This window comes from Pongo pygmaeus, chromosome 4 (genome assembly GCF_028885625.2).
Source record: "Pongo pygmaeus isolate AG05252 chromosome 4, NHGRI_mPonPyg2-v2.0_pri, whole genome shotgun sequence".
In the NCBI taxonomy this organism is placed as follows: domain Eukaryota; kingdom Metazoa; phylum Chordata; class Mammalia; order Primates; family Hominidae; genus Pongo; species Pongo pygmaeus.
Genome location: NC_072377.2, coordinates 48123149 through 48144538, shown reverse-complemented (window position 1 = coordinate 48144538; position 21390 = coordinate 48123149).

The following is a 21390-nucleotide window of genomic DNA, read 5'->3' as shown; positions in this document are numbered from 1 at the left end:
AATGCACTCATCACAAAGAAGTTTCTGAGAATGCGTCTGTCTACTTTTGATGTGAAGATATGTCCTTTTCCAACATAGGCCTCAAAGCGCTCCAAATAAACACTTGCAGATTCTACAAAAGGAGTGTTTCTAAACTGTTCTATCAAAAGAAACGTTCGAGTCTGTGAGTTGAATGCACTTATCACAAAGAAGTTTCAGAGAATGCTTCTGTCGAGTTTTTATGTGATGATATTTCGTTTTCCAGCCTTGGCCTCAAAGCGCTCCAAATATCCACTTGCAGATGCTGCTAAAAGAGTGTTTCAAAACTGCTCTATCAAAAGGAAGCTTCAACTCTGTGAGTTGAATGCACTCATTACGAAGAATTTTCTGAGAATGCTTTTGTCCAGTTTCTACGTGAAGATATTTCCTTTTCCAGCATAGGTCTCAAAGCACTCCATACATCCACTTGAAGATTCTACGAAAAGAGTGTTTCAAAATTCTGTATCAAAAGAAAGGTTCAGCTCTGTGAGTTCAATGCACACATCACAAAGAAGTTTCTGAGTATGCTTCTGTCTACTTTTTAGGTGAAGATATAAACTTTTCCAGCATAGCCCTCAAAGCGCTCCAAATATCCACTTGCAGATTCTACAAAAAGAGTGTTTCGAAACTGCTCTTTCAAAATTAAGCTTCAAGTCTGTGAGTTGAATGCACTCATCACAAAGACGTTTCTGAGAATTCATCTGTCTAGTTTTCATGTGAAGATATTTCCATTTCCAGCATAGGCCTCATATCGCGCCAAATATTCACTTGCAGATTCTACAAAAAGGGTGTTTCAAAACTTCTCTATCAATAGGTAGGTTGAACTCTGTGAGTTCAATGCACTCATCACAAAGAAGTTTCTGAGAATGCGTCTGTCTACTTTTGATGTGAAGATATGTCCTTTTCCAACATAGGCCTCAAAGCGCTCCAAAATAACACTTGCAGATTCTACAAAAGGAGTGTTTCTAAACTGTTCTATCAAAAGAAACGTTCGAGTCTGTGAGTTGAATGCACTCATCAGAAAGAAGTTTCAGAGAATGCTTCTGTCGAGTTTTTATGTGATGATATTTCGTTTTCCAGCCTTGGCCTCAAAGCGCTACAAATATCCACTTGCAGATGCTGCTAAAAGAGTGTTTCAAAACTGCTCTGTCAAAAGGAAGCTTCAACTCTGTGAGTTGAATGCACTCATCACAAAGAAGTTTCTGAGAATGCTTCCGTCTAGTTTGTAGGTGAAGATATTTCATTTTCCAGCATAGGCCTCAAATCGCTCCAAATATCCACTTGCAGATTCTTCAAAAAGAGTGTTTCAAAACTGCTCTTTCCAAAGGAAGGTTCAAGTGTGTGATTTGAATGCACTCATCACAAAGGAGTTTCTGAGAATGCTTCTGTCTAGGTTTAATGTGAAGATATTTCCTTTTCCAGCAAAGGCCTCACATCGCTCCAAACATCCTCTAGCAAATTCTACAAAAACAGTGTTTTAAAACTGCGCTCTCAAAAGGAACATTGCACTCTGTGAGTTGAATGCGTAAAGCCCATTGAAGTTTCTGAGAATGCTTCCGTCTAGTTTTTAGGTGAAGATATTTCCTTTTCCAGTGTTGGCCTCTTAGCTCTCCAAACATCCACTTGCAGATTCTACTAAAAGAGTGGTTCAAAACTGCTATATCAAAAGGAAGCTTCAACTCTGTGACTTGAATGCGCACATCACTAAGAAGTTTCTGAGAATGCTTCTGTCTAGTTTTGATGGGAAGATATTTCCTTTCCCAGGATAGGCCTCCAAACCTTCCAAATATCGACTTGCAGATTCTACCACAAGAGTGTTTCAAGACTCTTCTATCAAAAGGAAGGTTCAACTCTGTGAGTGGAATGCAGAGAGCACAGGGAAGTCTCTGAGAATTCTTCTGTCTAGATTCTAAGTGAAGATATTTGCTTTTACAGTGTAGCACTCAAAGCACTCCAAATATCCACTCGCAGGTACTACAGAAAGAGTGTTTCAAAAGTGCTCTATCTAAAGGAAGGTTCAACTCGGTGAGTTGAATGCGCACATCAGAAAAACTTTCTGGGAATACTTCTGTCTAGGTTTTATGTGAAGATATTTCCTTTTCCAGCATAGGCCTCAAAGCGCTCCAAATAGCCACTTGCAGATTCAACAAAAAGAGTGTTTCCAAACTGTTCTATCAAAAGGAAGGTTCAACACTGTCAGTAGAATGCAGTCATCACAAAGAAGTTTCTGAGAATGGATGTATCTTGTTTTCATCTGAATGTATTTCCTTATCCACTGGATGCCGCCATCGCACCAAATAAGCACTTTCACTTTCCACCGAAAGGGTGTTGCAAAACTGCTCTATGTAAAGGAATGTTCAACTCTGTGAGTTCAATCCCCACATGACAAAGAAGTTTCTGAGAATGCTTCTGTCTAGTTTGTAGATGAAGATATTTCCTTTTCCAGCATAAGCCTCAAAGAGCTCCAAATAGCCACTTGCGGATTCTACAAAAACAGTGTTTCAAAACTGGTCTATCGAAAGGAAGGTTCCACTCTGCGAGTTGAATGCACTCATCACAAGGAAGTTTCTGAGAACGCTTCCATCTAGTTTTTTGCAATGATAATTCCTTTGGCAGCAGAGGCCTCAAAGCGCTCCAAATATCCACTTGAAGATTCTACAAAAAGAGTGTTTCAAAACTGCTCTATCAAAGGGAATGTTCAACTCTGTGAGTTGAATGCACAAAGCACAGGGAACTTTCTGAGAATGCTTTTGTCTAGTTTCTACGTGAAGGTATTTCCTTTTCCAGCATAGGCCTCAAATCACTCCATCCATCCACTTGAAGATTCTACGAAAAGAGTGTTTCAAAACTTCTGTATCAAAAGAAAGGTTCAACTCTGTGAGTCCAATGCACACATCACAAAGAAGTTTCTGAGTATGCTTCTGTCTAGTTTTTAGGTGAAGGTATTAACTTTTCCAGCATAGCCCTCAAAGCGCTCCAAATATCCACTTGCAGATTCTGCAAAAAGAGTGTTTCGAAACTGCTCTTTCAAAAGGAAGCTTCAAGTCTGTGAGTTGAATGCCCTCATCACAAAGACGTTTCTGAGAATTCATCTGTCTAGTTTTCATGTGAAGATATTTCCGTTTCCTGCATAGGCCTCAAATCGCGCCAAATATTCACTTGCAGATTCTACAAAAAGGGTGTTTCAAAACTTCTCTATCAATAAGTAGGTTCAACTCTGTGAGTTCAATGCACTCATCACAAAGAAGTTTCTGAGAATGCGTCTGTCTACTTTTGATGTGAAGATATGTCCTTTTCCAACATAGGCCTCAAAGCGCTCCAAATAAACAGTTGCAGATTCTACAAAAGGAGTGTTTCTAAACTGTTCTATCAAAAGAAACGTTCGAGTCTGTGAGTTGAATGCACTTATCACAAAGAAGTTTCAGAGAATGCTTCTGTCGAGTTTTTATGTGATGATATTTCGTTTTCCAGCCTTGGCCTCAAAGCGCTCCAAATATCCACTTGCAGATGCTGCTAAAAGAGTGTTTCAAAACTGCTCTATCAAAAGGAAGCTTCAACTCTGTGAGTTGAATGCACTCACTACGAAGAATTTTCTGAGAATGCTTTTGTCCAGTTTCTACGTGAAGATATTTCCTTTTCCAGCATAGGCCTCAAAGCACTCCATACATCCACTTGAAGATTCTACGAAAAGAGTGTTTCAAAATTCTGTATCAAAAGAAAGGTTCAGCTCTGTGAGTTCAATGCACACATCACAAAGAAGTTTCTGAGTATGCTTCTGTCTAGTTTTTAGGTGAAGATATAAACTTTTCCAGCATAGCCCTCAAAGCGCTCCAAATATCCACTTGCAGATTCTACAAAAAGAGTGTTTCGAAACTGCTCTTTCAAAATTAAGCTTCAAGTCTGTGAGTTGAATGCACTCATCACAAAGACGTTTCTGAGAATTCATCTGTCTAGTTTTCATGTGAAGATATTTCCATTTCCAGCATAGGCCTCATATCGCGCCAAATATTCACTTGCAGATTCTACAAAAAGGGTGTTTCAAAACTTCTCTATCAATAGGTAGGTTGAACTCTGTGAGTTCAATGCACTCATCACAAAGAAGTTTCTGAGAATGCGTGTGTCTACTTTTGATGTGAAGATATGTCCTTTTCCAACATAGGCCTCAAAGCGCTCCAAATAAACACTTGCAGATTCTACAAAAGGAGTGTTTCTAAACTGTTCTATCAAAAGAAACGTTCGAGTCTGTGAGTTGAATGCACTCATCAGAAAGAAGTTTCAGAGAATGCTTCTGTCGAGTTTTTATGTGATGATATTTCGTTTTCCAGCCTTGGCCTCAAAGCGCTCCAAATATCCACTTGCAGATGCTGCTAAAAGAGTGTTTCAAAACTGCTCTGTCAAAAGGAAGCTTCAACTCTGTGAGTTGAATGCACTCATCACAAAGAAGTTTCTGAGAATGCTTCCGTCTAGTTTGTAGGTGAAGATATTTCATTTTCCAGCATAGGCCTCAAATCGCTCCAAATATCCACTTGCAGATTCTTCAAAAAGAGTGTTTCAAAACTGCTCTTTCCAAAGGAAGGTTCAAGTGTGTGATTTGAATGCACTCATCACAAAGGAGTTTCTGAGAATGCTTCTGTCTAGGTTTTATGTGAAGATATTTCCTTTTCCAGCAAAGGCCTCACATCGCTCCAAACATCCTCTAGCAAATTCTACAAAAACAGTGTTTTAAAACTGCGCTCTCAAAAGGAACATTGCACTCTGTGAGTTGAATGCGGAAAGCCCATTGAAGTTTCTGAGAATGCTTCCGTCTAGTTTTTAGGTGAAGATATTTCCTTTTCCAGTGTTGGCCTCTTAGCTCTCCAAACATCCACTTGCAGATTCTACTAAAAGAGTGGTTCAAAACTGCTATATCAAAAGGAAGCTTCAACTCTGTGACTTGAATGCGCACATCACTAAGAAGTTTCTGAGAATGCTTCTGTCTAGTTTTGATGGGAAGATATTTCCTTTCCCAGGATAGGCCTCCAAACCTTCCAAATATCGACTTGCAGATTCTACCACAAGAGTGTTTCAAGACTCTTCTATCAAAAGGAAGGTTCAACTCTGTGAGTGGAATGCAGAGAGCACAGGGAAGTCTCTGAGAATTCTTCTGTCTAGATTCTAAGTGAAGATATTTGCTTTTACAGTGTAGCACTCAAAGCACTCCAAATATCCACTCGCAGGTACTACAGAAAGAGTGTTTCAAAAGTGCTCTATCTAAAGGAAGGTTCAACTCGGTGAGTTGAATGCGCACATCAGAAAAACTTTCTGGGAATACTTCTGTCTAGGTTTTATGTGAAGATATTTCCTTTTCCAGCATAGGCCTCAAAGCGCTCCAAATAGCCACTTGCAGATTCAACAAAAAGAGTGTTTCCAAACTGTTCTATCAAAAGGAAGGTTCAACACTGTCAGTAGAATGCAGTCATCACAAAGAAGTTTCTGAGAATGGATGTATCTTGTTTTCATCTGAATGTATTTCCTTATCCACTAGATGCCGCCATCGCACCAAATAAGCACTTTCACTTTCCACCGAAAGGGTGTTGCAAAACTGCTCTATGTAAAGGAATGTTCAACTCTGTGAGTTCAATCCCCACATGACAAAGAAGTTTCTGAGAATGCTTCTGTCTAGTTTGTAGATGAAGATATTTCCTTTTCCAGCATAAGCCTCAAAGAGCTCCAAATAGCCACTTGCGGATTCTACAAAAACAGTGTTTCAAAACTGGTCTATCGAAAGGAAGGTTCCACTCTGGGAGTTGAATGCACTCATCACAAGGAAGTTTCTGAGAACGCTTCCATCTAGTTTTTATGCAATGATAATTCCTTTGGCAGCAGAGGCCTCAAAGCGCTCCAAATATCCACTTGCAGATTCTACAAAAAGAGTGTTTCAAAACTGCTCTATCAAAGGGAATGTTCAACTCTGTGAGTTGAATGCACAAAGCACAGGGAACTTTCTGAGAATGCTTTTGTCTAGTTTCTACGTGAAGGTATTTCCTTTTCCAGCATAGGCCTCAAATCACTCCATCCATCCACTTGAAGATTCTACGAAAAGAGTGTTTCAAAACTTCTGTATCAAAAGAAAGGTTCAACTCTGTGAGTTCAATGCACACATCACAAAGAAGTTTCTGAGTATGCTTCTGCCTAGTTTTTAGGTGAAGGTATTAACTTTTCCAGCATAGCCCTCAAAGCGCTCCAAATATCCACTTGCAGATTCTACAAAAAGAGTGTTTCGAAACTGCTCTTTCAAAAGGAAGCTTCAAGTCTGTGAGTTGAATGCACTCATCACAAAGACGTTTCTGAGAATTCATCTGTCTAGTTTTCATGTGAAGATATTTCCGTTTCCTGCATAGGCCTCAAATCGCGCCAAATATTCACTTGCAGATTCTACAAAAAGGGTGTTTCAAAACTTCTCTATCAATAGGTAGGTTCAACTCTGTGAGTTCAATGCACTCATCACAAAGAAGTTTCTGAGAATGCGTCTGTCTACTTTTGATGTGAAGATATGTCCTTTTCCAACATAGGCCTCAAAGCGCTCCAAATAAACACTTGCAGATTCTACAAAAGGAGTGTTTCTAAACTGTTCTATCAAAAGAAACGTTCGATTCTGTGAGTTGAATGCACTTATCACAAAGGAGTTTCAGAGAATGCTTCTGTCGAGTTTTTATGTGATGATATTTCGTTTTCCAGCCTTGGCCTCAAAGCGCTCCAAATATCCACTTGCAGATGCTGCTAAAAGAGTGTTTCAAAACTGCTCTATCAAAAGGAAGCTTCAACTCTGTGAGTTGAATGCACTCATTACGAAGAATTTTCTGAGAATGCTTTTGTCCAGTTTCTACGTGAAGATATTTCCTTTTCCAGCATAGGTCTCAAAGCACTCCATACATCCACTTGAAGATTCTACGAAAAGAGTGTTTCAAAATTCTGTATCAAAAGAAAGGTTCAGCTCTGTGAGTTCAATGCACACATCACAAAGAAGTTTCTGAGTATGCTTCTGTCTAGTTTTTAGGTGAAGATATAAACTTTTCCAGCATAGCCCTCAAAGCGCTCCAAATATCCACTTGCAGATTCTACAAAAAGAGTGTTTCGAAACTGCTCTTTCAAAATTAAGCTTCAAGTCTGTGAGTTGAATGCACTCATCACAAAGACGTTTCTGAGAATTCATCTGTCTAGTTTTCATGTGAAGATATTTCCATTTCCAGCATAGGCCTCATATCGCGCCAAATATTCACTTGCAGGTTCTACAAAAAGGGTGTTTCAAAACTTCTCTATCAATAGGTAGGTTGAACTCTGTGAGTTCAATGCACTCATCACAAAGAAGTTTCTGAGAATGGGTCTGTCTACTTTTGATGTGAAAATATGTCCTTTTCCAACATAGGCCTCAAAGCGCTCCAAATAAACGCTTGCAGATTCTACAAAAGGAGTGTTTCTAAACTGTTCTATCAAAAGAAACGTTCGAGTCTGTGAGTTGAATGCACTCATCAGAAAGAAGTTTCAGAGAATCCTTCTGTCGAGTTTTTATGTGATGATATTTCGTTTTCCAGCCTTGGCCTCAAAGCCCTCCAAATATCCACTTGCAGATGCTGCTAAAAGAGTGTTTCAAAACTGCTCTGTCAAAAGGAAGCTTCAACTCTGTGAGTTGAATGCACTCATCACAAAGAAGTTTCTGAGAATGCTTCCGTCTAGTTTGTAGGTGAAGATATTTCATTTTCCAGCATAGGCCTCAAATCGCTCCAAATATCCACTTGCAGATTCTTCAAAAAGAGTGTTTCAAAACTGCTCTTTCCAAAGGAAGGTTCAAGTGTGTGATTTGAATGCACTCATCACAAAGGAGTTTCTGAGAATGCTTCTGTCTAGGTTTTATGTGAAGATATTTCCTTTTCCAGCAAAGGCCTCACATCGCTCCAAACATCCTCTAGCAAATTCTACAAAAACAGTGTTTTAAAACTGCGCTCTCAAAAGGAACATTGCACTCTGTGAGTTGAATGCGTAAAGCCCATTGAAGTTTCTGAGAATGCTTCCGTCTAGTTTTTAGGTGAAGATATTTCCTTTTCCAGTGTTGGCCTCTTAGCTCTCCAAACATCCACTTGCAGATACTACTAAAAGAGTGGCTCAAAACTGCTATATCAAAAGGAAGCTTCAACTCTGTGACTTGAATGCGCACATCACTAAGAAGTTTCTGAGAATGCTTCTATCTAGTTTTGATGGGAAGATATTTCCTTTCCCAGGATAGGCCTCCAAACCTTCCAAATATCGACTTGCAGATTCTACCACAAGAGTGTTTGAAGACTGTTCTATCAAAAGGAAGGTTCAACTCTGTGAGTGGAATGCAGAGAGCACAGGGAAGTCTCTGAGAATTCTTCTGTCTAGATTCTAAGTGAAGATATTTGCTTTTACAGTGTAGCACTCAAAGCACTCCAAATATCCACTCGCAGGTACTACAGAAAGAGTGTTTCAAAAGTGCTCTATCTAAAGGAAGGTTCAACTCGGTGAGTTGAATGCGCACATCAGAAAAACTTTCTGGGAATACTTCTGTCTAGGTTTTATGTGAAGATATTTCCTTTTCCAGCATAGGCCTCAAAGCGCTCCAAATAGCCACTTGCAGATTCCACAAAAAGAGTGTTTCCAAACTGTTCTATCAAAAGGAAGGTTCAACTCTGTGAGTAGAATGCAGTCATCACAAAGAAGTTTCTGAGAATGGATGTATCTTGTTTTCATCTGAATGTATTTCCTTATCCACTAGATGCCGCCATCGCACCAAATAAGCACTTTCACTTTCCACCGAAAGGGTGTTGCAAAACTGCTCTATGTAAAGGAATGTTCAACTCTGTGAGTTCAATCCCCACATGACAAAGAAGTTTCTGAGAATGCTTCTGTCTAGTTTGTAGATGAAGATATTTCCTTTTCCAGCATAAGCCTCAAAGAGCTCCAAATAGCCACTTGCGGATTCTACAAAAACAGTGTTTCAAAACTGGTCTATCGAAAGGAAGGTTCCACTCTGGGAGTTGAATGCACTCATCACAAGGAAGTTTCTGAGAACGCTTCCATCTAGTTTTTATGCAATGATAATTCCTTTGGCAGCAGAGGCCTCAAAGCGCTCCAAATATCCACTTGCAGATTCTACAAAAAGAGTGTTTCAAAACTGCTCTATCAAAGGGAATGTTCAACTCTGTGAGTTGAATGCACAAAGCACAGGGAACTTTCTGAGAATGCTTTTGTCTAGTTTCTACGTGAAGGTATTTCCTTTTCCAGCATAGGCCTCAAATCACTCCATCCATCCACTTGAAGATTCTACGAAAAGAGTGTTTCAAAACTTCTGTATCAAAAGAAAGGTTCAACTCTGTGAGTTCAATGCACACATCACAAAGAAGTTTCTGAGTATGCTTCTGCCTAGTTTTTAGGTGAAGGTATTAACTTTTCCAGCATAGCCCTCAAAGCGCTCCAAGTATCCACTTGCAGATTCTACAAAAAGAGTGTTTCGAAACTGCTCTTTCAAAAGGAAGCTTCAAGTCTGTGAGTTGAATGCACTCATCACAAAGACGTTTCTGAGAATTCATCTGTCTAGTTTTCATGTGAAGATATTTCCGTTTCCTGCATAGGCCTCAAATCGCGCCAAATATTCACTTGCAGATTCTACAAAAAGGGTGTTTCAAAACTTCTCTATCAATAGGTAGGTTCAACTCTGTGAGTTCAATGCACTCATCACCAAGAAGTTTCTGAGAATGCGTCTGTCTACTTTTGATGTGAAGATATGTCCTTTTCCAACATAGGCCTCAAAGCACTCCAAATAAACACTTGCAGATTCTACAAAAGGAGTGTTTCTAAACTGTTCTATCAAAAGAAACGTTCGAGTCTGTGAGTTGAATGCACTTATCACAAAGAAGTTTCAGAGAATGCTTCTGTCGAGTTTTTATATGATGATATTTCGTTTTCCAGCCTTGGCCTCAAAGTGCTCCAAATATCCACTTGCAGATGCTGCTAAAAGAGTGTTTCAAAACTGCTCTATCAAAAGGAAGCTTCAACTCTGTGAGTTGAATGCACTCATTACGAAGAATTTTCTGAGAATGCTTTTGTCCAGTTTCTACGTGAAGATATTTCCTTTTCCAGCATAGGCCTCAAAGCACTCCATACATCCACTTGAAGATTCTACGAAAAGAGTGTTTCAAAATTCTGTATCAAAAGAAAGGTTCAGCTCTGTGAGTTCAATGCACACATCACAAAGAAGTTTCTGAGTATGCTTCTGTCTAGTTTTTAGGTGAAGATATAAACTTTTCCAGCATAGCCCTCAAAGCGCTCCAAATATCCACTTGCAGATTCTACAAAAAGAGTGTTTCGAAACTGCTCTTTCAAAATTAAGCTTCAAGTCTGTGAGTTGAATGCACTCATCACAAAGACGTTTCTGAGAATTCATCTGTCTAGTTTTCATGTGAAGATATTTCCATTTCCAGCATAGGCCTCATATCGCGCCAAATATTCACTTGCAGATTCTACAAAAAGGGTGTTTCAAAACTTCTCTATCAATAGGTAGGTTGAACTCTGTGAGTTCAATGCACTCATCACAAAGAAGTTTCTGAGAATGCGTGTGTCTACTTTTGATGTGAAGATATGTCCTTTTCCAACATAGGCCTCAAAGCGCTCCAAATAAACGCTTGCAGATTCTACAAAAGGAGTGTTTCTAAACTGTTCTATCAAAAGAAACGTTCGAGTCTGTGAGTTGAATGCACTCATCAGAAAGAAGTTTCAGAGAATGCTTCTGTCGAGTTTTTATGTGATGATATTTCGTTTTCCAGCCTTGGCCTCAAAGCGCTCCAAATATCCACTTGCAGATGCTGCTAAAAGAGTGTTTCAAAACTGCTCTGTCAAAAGGAAGCTTCAACTCTGTGAGTTGAATGCACTCATCACAAAGAAGTTTCTGAGAATGCTTCCGTCTAGTTTGTAGGTGAAGATATTTCATTTTCCAGCATAGGCCTCAAATCGCTCCAAATATCCACTTGCAGATTCTTCAAAAAGAGTGTTTCAAAACTGCTCTTTCCAAAGGAAGGTTCAAGTGTGTGATTTGAATGCACTCATCACAAAGGAGTTTCTGAGAATGCTTCTGTCTAGGTTTTATGTGAAGATATTTCCTTTTCCAGCAAAGGCCTCACATCGCTGCAATCATCCTCTAGCAAATTCTACAAAAACAGTGTTTTAAAACTGCGCTCTCAAAAGGAACATTGCACTCTGTGAGTTGAATGCGTAAAGCCCATTGAAGTTTCTGAGAATGCTTCCGTCTAGTTTTTAGGTGAAGATATTTCCTTTTCCAGTGTTGGCCTCTTAGCTCTCCAAACATCCACTTGCAGATTCTACTAAAAGAGTGGTTCAAAACTGCTATATCAAAAGGAAGCTTCAACTCTGTGACTTGAATGCGCACATCACTAAGAAGTTTCTGAGAATGCTTCTGTCTAGTTTTGATGGGAAGATATTTCCTTTCCCAGGATAGGCCTCCAAACCTTCCAAATATCGACTTGCAGATTCTACCACAAGAGTGTTTCAAAACTGTCCTATCAAAAGGAAGGTTCAACTCTGTGAGTGGAATGCAGACAGCACAGGGAAGTCTCTGAGAATTCTTCTGTCTAGATTCTAAGTGAAGATATTTGCTTTTACAGTGTAGCACTCAAAGCACTCCAAATATCCACTCGCAGGTACTACAGAAAGAGTGTTTCAAAAGTGCTCTATCTAAAGGAAGGTTCAACTCGGTGAGTTGAATGCGCACATCAGAAAAACTTTCTGGGAATACTTCTGTCTAGGTTTTATGTGAAGATATTTCCTTTTCCAGCATAGGCCTCAAAGCGCTCCAAATAGCCACTTGCAGATTCCACAAAAAGAGTGTTTCCAAACTGTTCTATCAAAAGGAAGGTTCAACTCTGTGAGTAGAATGCAGTCATCACAAAGAAGTTTCTGAGAATGGATGTATCTTGTTTTCATCTGAATGTATTTCCTTATCCACTAGATGCCGCCATCGCACCAAATAAGCACTTTCACTTTCCACCGAAAGGGTGTTGCAAAACTGCTCTATGTAAAGGAATGTTCAACTCTGTGAGTTCAATCCCCACATGACAAAGAAGTTTCTGAGAATGCTTCTGTCTAGTTTGTAGATGAAGATATTTCCTTTTCCAGCATAAGCCTCAAAGAGCTCCAAATAGCCACTTGCGGATTCTACAAAAACAGTGTTTCAAAACTGGACTATCGAAAGGAAGGTTCCACTCTGCGAGTTGAATGCACTCATCACAAGGAAGTTTCTGAGAACGCTTCCATCTAGTTTTTATGCAATGATAATTCCTTTGGCAGCAGAGGCCTCAAAGCGCTCCAAATATCCACTTGCAGATTCTACAAAAAGAGTGTTTCAAAACTGCTCTATCAAAGGGAATGTTCAACTCTGTGAGTTGAATGCACAAAGCACAGGGAACTTTCTGAGAATGCTTTTGTCTAGTTTCTACGTGAAGGTATTTCCTTTTCCAGCATAGGCCTCAAATCACTCCATCCATCCACTTGAAGATTCTACGAAAAGAGTGTTTCAAAACTTCTGTATCAAAAGAAAGGTTCAACTCTGTGAGTTCAATGCACACATCACAAAGAAGTTTCTGAGTATGCTTCTGTCTAGTTTTTAGGTGAAGGTATTAACTTTTCCAGCATAGCCCTCAAAGCGCTCCAAATATCCACTTGCAGATTCTACAAAAAGAGTGTTTCGAAACTGCTCTTTCAAAAGGAAGCTTCAAGTCTGTGAGTTGAATGCACTCATCACAAAGACGTTTCTGAGAATTCATCTGTCTAGTTTTCATGTGAAGATATTTCCGTTTCCTGCATAGGCCTCAAATCGCGCCAAATATTCACTTGCAGATTCTACAAAAAGGGTGTTTCAAAACTTCTCTATCAATAGGTAGGTTCAACTCTGTGAGTTCAATGCACTCATCACAAAGAAGTTTCTGAGAATGCGTCTGTCTACTTTTGATGTGAAGATATGTCCTTTTCCAACATAGGCCTCAAAGCGCTCCAAATAAACACTTGCAGATTCTACAAAAGGAGTGTTTCTAAACTGTTCTATCAAAAGAAACGTTCGATTCTGTGAGTTGAATGCACTTATCACAAAGGAGTTTCAGAGAATGCTTCTGTCGAGTTTTTATGTGATGATATTTCGTTTTCCAGCCTTGGCCTCAAAGCGCTCCAAATATCCACTTGCAGATGCTGCTAAAAGAGTGTTTCAAAACTGCTCTATCAAAAGGAAGCTTCAACTCTGTGAGTTGAATGCACTCATTACGAAGAATTTTCTGAGAATGCTTTTGTCCAGTTTCTACGTGAAGATATTTCCTTTTCCAGCATAGGTCTCAAAGCACTCCATACATCCACTTGAAGATTCTACGAAAAGAGTGTTTCAAAATTCTGTATCAAAAGAAAGGTTCAGCTCTGTGAGTTCAATGCACACATCACAAAGAAGTTTCTGAGTATGCTTCTGTCTAGTTTTTAGGTGAAGATATAAACTTTTCCAGCATAGCCCTCAAAGCGCTCCAAATATCCACTTGCAGATTCTACAAAAAGAGTGTTTCGAAACTGCTCTTTCAAAATTAAGCTTCAAGTCTGTGAGTTGAATGCACTCATCACAAAGACGTTTCTGAGAATTCATCTGTCTAGTTTTCATGTGAAGATATTTCCATTTCCAGCATAGGCCTCATATCGCGCCAAATATTCACTTGCAGGTTCTACAAAAAGGGTGTTTCAAAACTTCTCTATCAATAGGTAGGTTGAACTCTGTGAGTTCAATGCACTCATCACAAAGAAGTTTCTGAGAATGGGTCTGTCTACTTTTGATGTGAAAATATGTCCTTTTCCAACATAGGCCTCAAAGCGCTCCAAATAAACGCTTGCAGATTCTACAAAAGGAGTGTTTCTAAACTGTTCTATCAAAAGAAACGTTCGAGTCTGTGAGTTGAATGCACTCATCAGAAAGAAGTTTCAGAGAATCCTTCTGTCGAGTTTTTATGTGATGATATTTCGTTTTCCAGCCTTGGCCTCAAAGCGCTCCAAATATCCACTTGCAGATGCTGCTAAAAGAGTGTTTCAAAACTGCTCTGTCAAAAGGAAGCTTCAACTCTGTGAGTTGAATGCACTCATCACAAAGAAGTTTCTGAGAATGCTTCCGTCTAGTTTGTAGGTGAAGATATTTCATTTTCCAGCATAGGCCTCAAATCGCTCCAAATATCCACTTGCAGATTCTTCAAAAAGAGTGTTTCAAAACTGCTCTTTCCAAAGGAAGGTTCAAGTGTGTGATTTGAATGCACTCATCACAAAGGAGTTTCTGAGAATGCTTCTGTCTAGGTTTTATGTGAAGATATTTCCTTTTCCAGCAAAGGCCTCACATCGCTGCAATCATCCTCTAGCAAATTCTACAAAAACAGTGTTTTAAAACTGCGCTCTCAAAAGGAACATTGCACTCTGTGAGTTGAATGCGTAAAGCCCATTGAAGTTTCTGAGAATGCTTCCGTCTAGTTTTTAGGTGAAGATATTTCCTTTTCCAGTGTTGGCCTCTTAGCTCTCCAAACATCCACTTGCAGATTCTACTAAAAGAGTGGTTCAAAACTGCTATATCAAAAGGAAGCTTCAACTCTGTGACTTGAATGCGCACATCACTAAGAAGTTTCTGAGAATGCTTCTGTCTAGTTTTGATGGGAAGATATTTCCTTTCCCAGGATAGGCCTCCAAACCTTCCAAATATCGACTTGCAGATTCTACCACAAGAGTGTTTCAAAACTGTCCTATCAAAAGGAAGGTTCAACTCTGTGAGTGGAATGCAGACAGCACAGGGAAGTCTCTGAGAATTCTTCTGTCTAGATTCTAAGTGAAGATATTTGCTTTTACAGTGTAGCACTCAAAGCACTCCAAATATCCACTCGCAGGTACTACAGAAAGAGTGTTTCAAAAGTGCTCTATCTAAAGGAAGGTTCAACTCGGTGAGTTGAATGCGCACATCAGAAAAACTTTCTGGGAATACTTCTGTCTAGGTTTTATGTGAAGATATTTCCTTTTCCAGCATAGGCCTCAAAGCGCTCCAAATAGCCACTTGCAGATTCCACAAAAAGAGTGTTTCCAAACTGTTCTATCAAAAGGAAGGTTCAACTCTGTGAGTAGAATGCAGTCATCACAAAGAAGTTTCTGAGAATGGATGTATCTTGTTTTCATCTGAATGTATTTCCTTATCCACTAGATGCCGCCATCGCACCAAATAAGCACTTTCACTTTCCACCGAAAGGGTGTTGCAAAACTGCTCTATGTAAAGGAATGTTCAACTCTGTGAGTTCAATCCCCACATGACAAAGAAGTTTCTGAGAATGCTTCTGTCTAGTTTGTAGATGAAGATATTTCCTTTTCCAGCATAAGCCTCAAAGAGCTCCAAATAGCCACTTGCGGATTCTACAAAAACAGTGTTTCAAAACTGGATTATCGAAAGGAAGGTTCCACTCTGCGAGTTGAATGCACTCATCACAAGGAAGTTTCTGAGAACGCTTCCATCTAGTTTTTATGCAATGATAATTCCTTTGGCAGCAGAGGCCTCAAAGCGCTCCAAATATCCACTTGCAGATTCTACAAAAAGAGTGTTTCAAAACTGCTCTATCAAAGGGAATGTTCAACTCTGTGAGTTGAATGCACAAAGCACAGGGAACTTTCTGAGAATGCTTTTGTCTAGTTTCTACGTGAAGGTATTTCCTTTTCCAGCATAGGCCTCAAATCACTCCATACATCCACTTGAAGATTCTACGAAAAGAGTGTTTCAAAACTTCTGTATCAAAAGAAAGGTTCAACTCTGTGAGTTCAATGCACACATCACAAAGAAGTTTCTGAGTATGCTTCTGTCTAGTTTTTAGGTGAAGGTATTAACTTTTCCAGCATAGCCCTCAAAGCGCTCCAAATATCCACTTGCAGATTCTACAAAAAGAGTGTTTCGAAACTGCTCTTTCAAAAGGAAGCTTCAAGTCTGTGAGTTGAATGCCCTCATCACAAAGACGTTTCTGAGAATTCATCTGTCTAGTTTTCATGTGAAGATATTTCCGTTTCATGCATAGGCCTCAAATCGCGCCAAATATTCACTTGCAGATTCTACAAAAAGGGTGTTTCAAAACTTCTCTATCAATAGGTAGGTTGAACTCTGTGAGTTCAATGCACTCATCACAAAGAAGTTTCTGAGAATGCGTGTGTCTACTTTTGATGTGAAGATATGTCCTTTTCCAACATAGGCCTCATAGCGCTCCAAATAAACACTTGCAGATTCTACAAAAGGAGTGTTTCTAAACTGTTCTATCAAAAGAAACGTTCGAGTCTGTGAGTTGAATGCACTTATCACAAAGAAGTTTCAGAGAATGCTTCTGTCGAGTTTTTATGTGATGATATTTCGTTTTCCAGCCTTGGCCTCAAAGCGCTCCAAATATCCACTTGCAGATGCTGCTAAAAGAGTGTTTCAAAACTGCTCTATCAAAAGGAAGCTTCAACTCTGTGAGTTGAATGCACTCATTACGAAGAATTTTCTGAGAATGCTTTTGTCCAGTTTCTACGTGAAGATATTTCCTTTTCCAGCAGAGGCCTCAAAGCACTCCATACATCCACTTGAAGATTCTACGAAAAGAGTGTTTCAAAATTCTGTATCAAAAGAAAGGTTCAGCTCTGTGAGTTCAATGCACACATCACAAAGAAGTTTCTGAGTATGCTTCTGTCTAGTTTTTAGGTGAAGGTATTAACTTTTCCAGCATAGCCCTCAAAGCGCTCCAAATATCCACTTGCAGATTCTACAAAAAGAGTGTTTCGAAACTGCTCTTTCAAAATTAAGCTTCAAGTCTGTGAGTTGAATGCACTCATCACAAAGACGTTTCTGAGAATTCATCTGTCTAGTTTTCATGTGAAGATATTTCCATTTCCAGCATAGGCCTCATATCGCGCCAAATATTCACTTGAAGATTCTACAAAAAAGGTGTTTCAAAACTTCTCTATCAATAGGTAGGTTGAACTCTGTGAGTTCAATGCACTCATCACAAAGAAGTTTCTGAGAATGCGTGTGTCTACTTTTGATGTGAAGATATGTCCTTTTCCAACATAGGCCTCAAAGCGCTCCAAATAAACACTTGCAGATTCTACAAAAGGAGTGTTTCTAAACTGTTCTATCAAAAGAAACGTTCGAGTCTGTGAGTTGAATGCACTCATCAGAAAGAAGTTTCAGAGAATGCTTCTGTCGAGTTTTTATGTGATGATATTTCGTTTTCCAGCCTTGGCCTCAAAGCGCTCCAAATATCCACTTGCAGATGCTGCTAAAAGAGTGTTTCAAAACTGCTCTGTCAAAAGGAAGCTTCAACTCTGTGAGTTGAATGCACTCATCACAAAGAAGTTTCTGAGAATGCTTCCGTCTAGTTTGTAGGTGAAGATATTTCATTTTCCAGCATAGGCCTCAAATCGCTCCAAATATCCACTTGCAGATTCTTCAAAAAGAGTGTTTCAAAACTGCTCTTTCCAAAGGAAGGTTCAAGTGTGTGATTTGAATGCACTCATCACAAAGGAGTTTCTGAGAATGCTTCTGTCTAGGTTTTATGTGAAGATATTTCCTTTTCCAGCAAAGGCCTCACATCGCTGCAATCATCCTCTAGCAAATTCTACAAAAACAGTGTTTTAAAACTGCGCTCTCAAAAGGAACATTGCACTCTGTGAGTTGAATGCGTAAAGCCCATTGAAGTTTCTGAGAATGCTTCCGTCTAGTTTTTAGGTGAAGATATTTCCTTTTCCAGTGTTGGCCTCTTAGCTCTCCAAACATCCACTTGCAGATTCTACTAAAAGAGTGGTTCAAAACTGCTATATCAAAAGGAAGCTTCAACTCTGTGACTTGAATGCGCACATCACTAAGAAGTTTCTGAGAATGCTTCTGTCTAGTTTTGATGGGAAGATATTTCCTTTCCCAGGATAGGCCTCCAAACCTTCCAAATATCGACTTGCAGATTCTATCACAAGAGTGTTTCAAAACTGTCCTATCAAAAGGAAGGTTCAACTCTGTGAGTGGAATGCAGACAGCACAGGGAAGTCTCTGAGAATTCTTCTGTCTAGATTCTAAGTGAAGATATTTGCTTTTACAGTGTAGCACTCAAAGCACTCCAAATATCCACTCGCAGGTACTACAGAAAGAGTGTTTCAAAAGTGCTCTATCTAAAGGAAGGTTCAACTCGGTGAGTTGAATGCGCACATCAGAAAAACTTTCTGGGAATACTTCTGTCTAGGTTTTATGTGAAGATATTTCCTTTTCCAGCATAGGCCTCAAAGCGCTCCAAATAGCCACTTGCAGATTCCACAAAAAGAGTGTTTCCAAACTGTTCTATCAAAAGGAAGGTTCAACTCTGTGAGTAGAATGCAGTCATCACAAAGAAGTTTCTGAGAATGGATGTATCTTGTTTTCATCTGAATGTATTTCCTTATCCACTAGATGCCGCCATCGCACCAAATAAGCACTTTCACTTTCCACCGAAAGGGTGTTGCAAAACTGCTCTATGTAAAGGAATGTTCAACTCTGTGAGTTCAATCCCCACATGACAAAGAAGTTTCTGAGAATGCTTCTGTCTAGTTTGTAGATGAAGATATTTCCTTTTCCAGCATAAGCCTCAAAGAGCTCCAAATAGCCACTTGCGGATTCTACAAAAACAGTGTTTCAAAACTGGACTATCGAAAGGAAGGTTCCACTCTGCGAGTTGAATGCACTCATCACAAGGAAGTTTCTGAGAACGCTTCCATCTAGTTTTTATGCAATGATAATTCCTTTGGCAGCAGAGGCCTCAAAGCGCTCCAAATATCCACTTGCAGATTCTACAAAAAGAGTGTTTCAAAACTGCTCTATCAAAGGGAATGTTCAACTCTGTGAGTTGAATGCACAAAGCACAGGGAACTTTCTGAGAATGCTTTTGTCTAGTTTCTACGTGAAGGTATTTCCTTTTCCAGCATAGGCCTCAAATCACTCCATACATCCACTTGAAGATTCTACGAAAAGAGTGTTTCAAAACTTCTGTATCAAAAGAAAGGTTCAACTCTGTGAGTTCAATGCACACATCACAAAGAAGTTTCTGAGTATGCTTCTGTCTAGTTTTTAGGTGAAGGTATTAACTTTTCCAGCATAGCCCTCAAAGCGCTCCAAATATCCACTTGCAGATTCTACAAAAAGAGTGTTTCGAAACTGCTCTTTCAAAAGGAAGCTTCAAGTCTGTGAGTTGAATGCCCTCATCACAAAGACGTTTCTGAGAATTCATCTGTCTAGTTTTCATGTGAAGATATTTCCGTTTCATGCATAGGCCTCAAATCGCGCCAAATATTCACTTGCAGATTCTACAAAAAGGGTGTTTCAAAACTTCTCTATCAATAGGTAGGTTGAACTCTGTGAGTTCAATGCACTCATCACAAAGAAGTTTCTGAGAATGCGTGTGTCTACTTTTGATGTGAAGATATGTCCTTTTCCAACATAGGCCTCATAGCGCTCCAAATAAACACTTGCAGATTCTACAAAAGGAGTGTTTCTAAACTGTTCTATCAAAAGAAACGTTCGAGTCTGTGAGTTGAATGCACTTATCACAAAGAAGTTTCAGAGAATGCTTCTGTCGAGTTTTTATGTGATGATATTTCGTTTTCCAGCCTTGGCCTCAAAGCGCTCCAAATATCCACTTGCAGATGCTGCTAAAAGAGTGTTTCAAAACTGCTCTATCAAAAGGAAGCTTCAACTCTGTGAGTTGAATGCACTCATTACGAAGAATTTTCTGAGAATGCTTTTGTCCAGTTTCTACGTGAAGATATTTCCTTTTCCAGCAGAGGCCTCAAAGCACTCCATACATCCACTTGAAGATTCTACGAAAAGAGTGTTTCAAAATTCTGTATCAAAAGAAAGGTTCAGCTCTGTGAGTTCAATGCACACATCACAAAGAAGTTTCTGAGTATGCTTCTGTCTAGTTTTTAGGTGAAGGTATTAACTTTTCCAGCATAGCCCTCAAAGCGCTCCAAATATCCACTTGCAGATTCTACAAAAAGAGTGTTTCGAAACTGCTCTTTCAAAATTAAGCTTCAAGTCTGTGAGTTGAATGCACTCATCACAAAGACGTTTCTGAGAATTCATCTGTCTAGTTTTCATGTGAAGATATTTCCATTTCCAGCATAGGCCTCATATCGCGCCAAATATTCACTTGAAGATTCTACAAAAAAGGTGTTTCAAAACTTCTCTATCAATAGGTAGGTTGAACTCTGTGAGTTCAATGCACTCATCACAAAGAAGTTTCTGAGAATGCGTGTGTCTACTTTTGATGTGAAGATATGTCCTTTTCCAACATAGGCCTCAAAGCGCTCCAAATAAACACTTGCAGATTCTACAAAAGGAGTGTTTCTAAACTGTTCTATCAAAAGAAACGTTCGAGTCTGTGAGTTGAATGCACTCATCAGAAAGAAGTTTCAGAGAATGCTTCTGTCGAGTTTTTATGTGATGATATTTCGTTTTCCAGCCTTGGCCTCAAAGCGCTCCAAATATCCACTTGCAGATGCTGCTAAAAGAGTGTTTCAAAACTGCTCTGTCAAAAGGAAGCTTCAACTCTGTGAGTTGAATGCACTCATCACAAAGAAGTTTCTGAGAATGCTTCCGTCTAGTTTGTAGGTGAAGATATTTCATTTTCCAGCATAGGCCTCAAATCGCTCCAAATATCCACTTGCAGATTCTTCAAAAAGAGTGTTTCAAAACTGCTCTTTCCAAAGGAAGGTTCAAGTGTGTGATTTGAATGCACTCATCACAAAGGAGTTTCTGAGAATGCTTCTGTCTAGGTTTTATGTGAAGATATTTCCTTTTCCAGCAAAGGCCTCACATCGCTCCAAACATCCTCTAGCAAATTCTACAAAAACAGTGTTTTAAAACTGCGCTCTCAAAAGGAACATTGCACTCTGTGAGTTGAATGCGTAAAGCCCATTGAAGTTTCTGAGAATGCTTCCGTCTAGTTTTTAGGTGAAGATATTTCCTTTTCCAGTGTTGGCCTCTTAGCTCTCCAAACATCCACTTGCAGATTCTACTAAAAGAGTGGTTCAAAACTGCTATATCAAAAGGAAGCTTCAACTCTGTGACTTGAATGCGCACATCACTAAGAAGTTTCTGAGAATGCTTCTGTCTAGTTTTGATGGGAAGATATTTCCTTTCCCAGGATAGGCCTCCAAACCTTCCAAATATCGACTTGCAGATTCGACCACAAGAGTGTTTCAAAACTGTCCTATCAAAAGGAAGGTTCAACTCTGTGAGTGGAATGCAGAGAGCACAGGGAAGTCTCTGAGAATTCT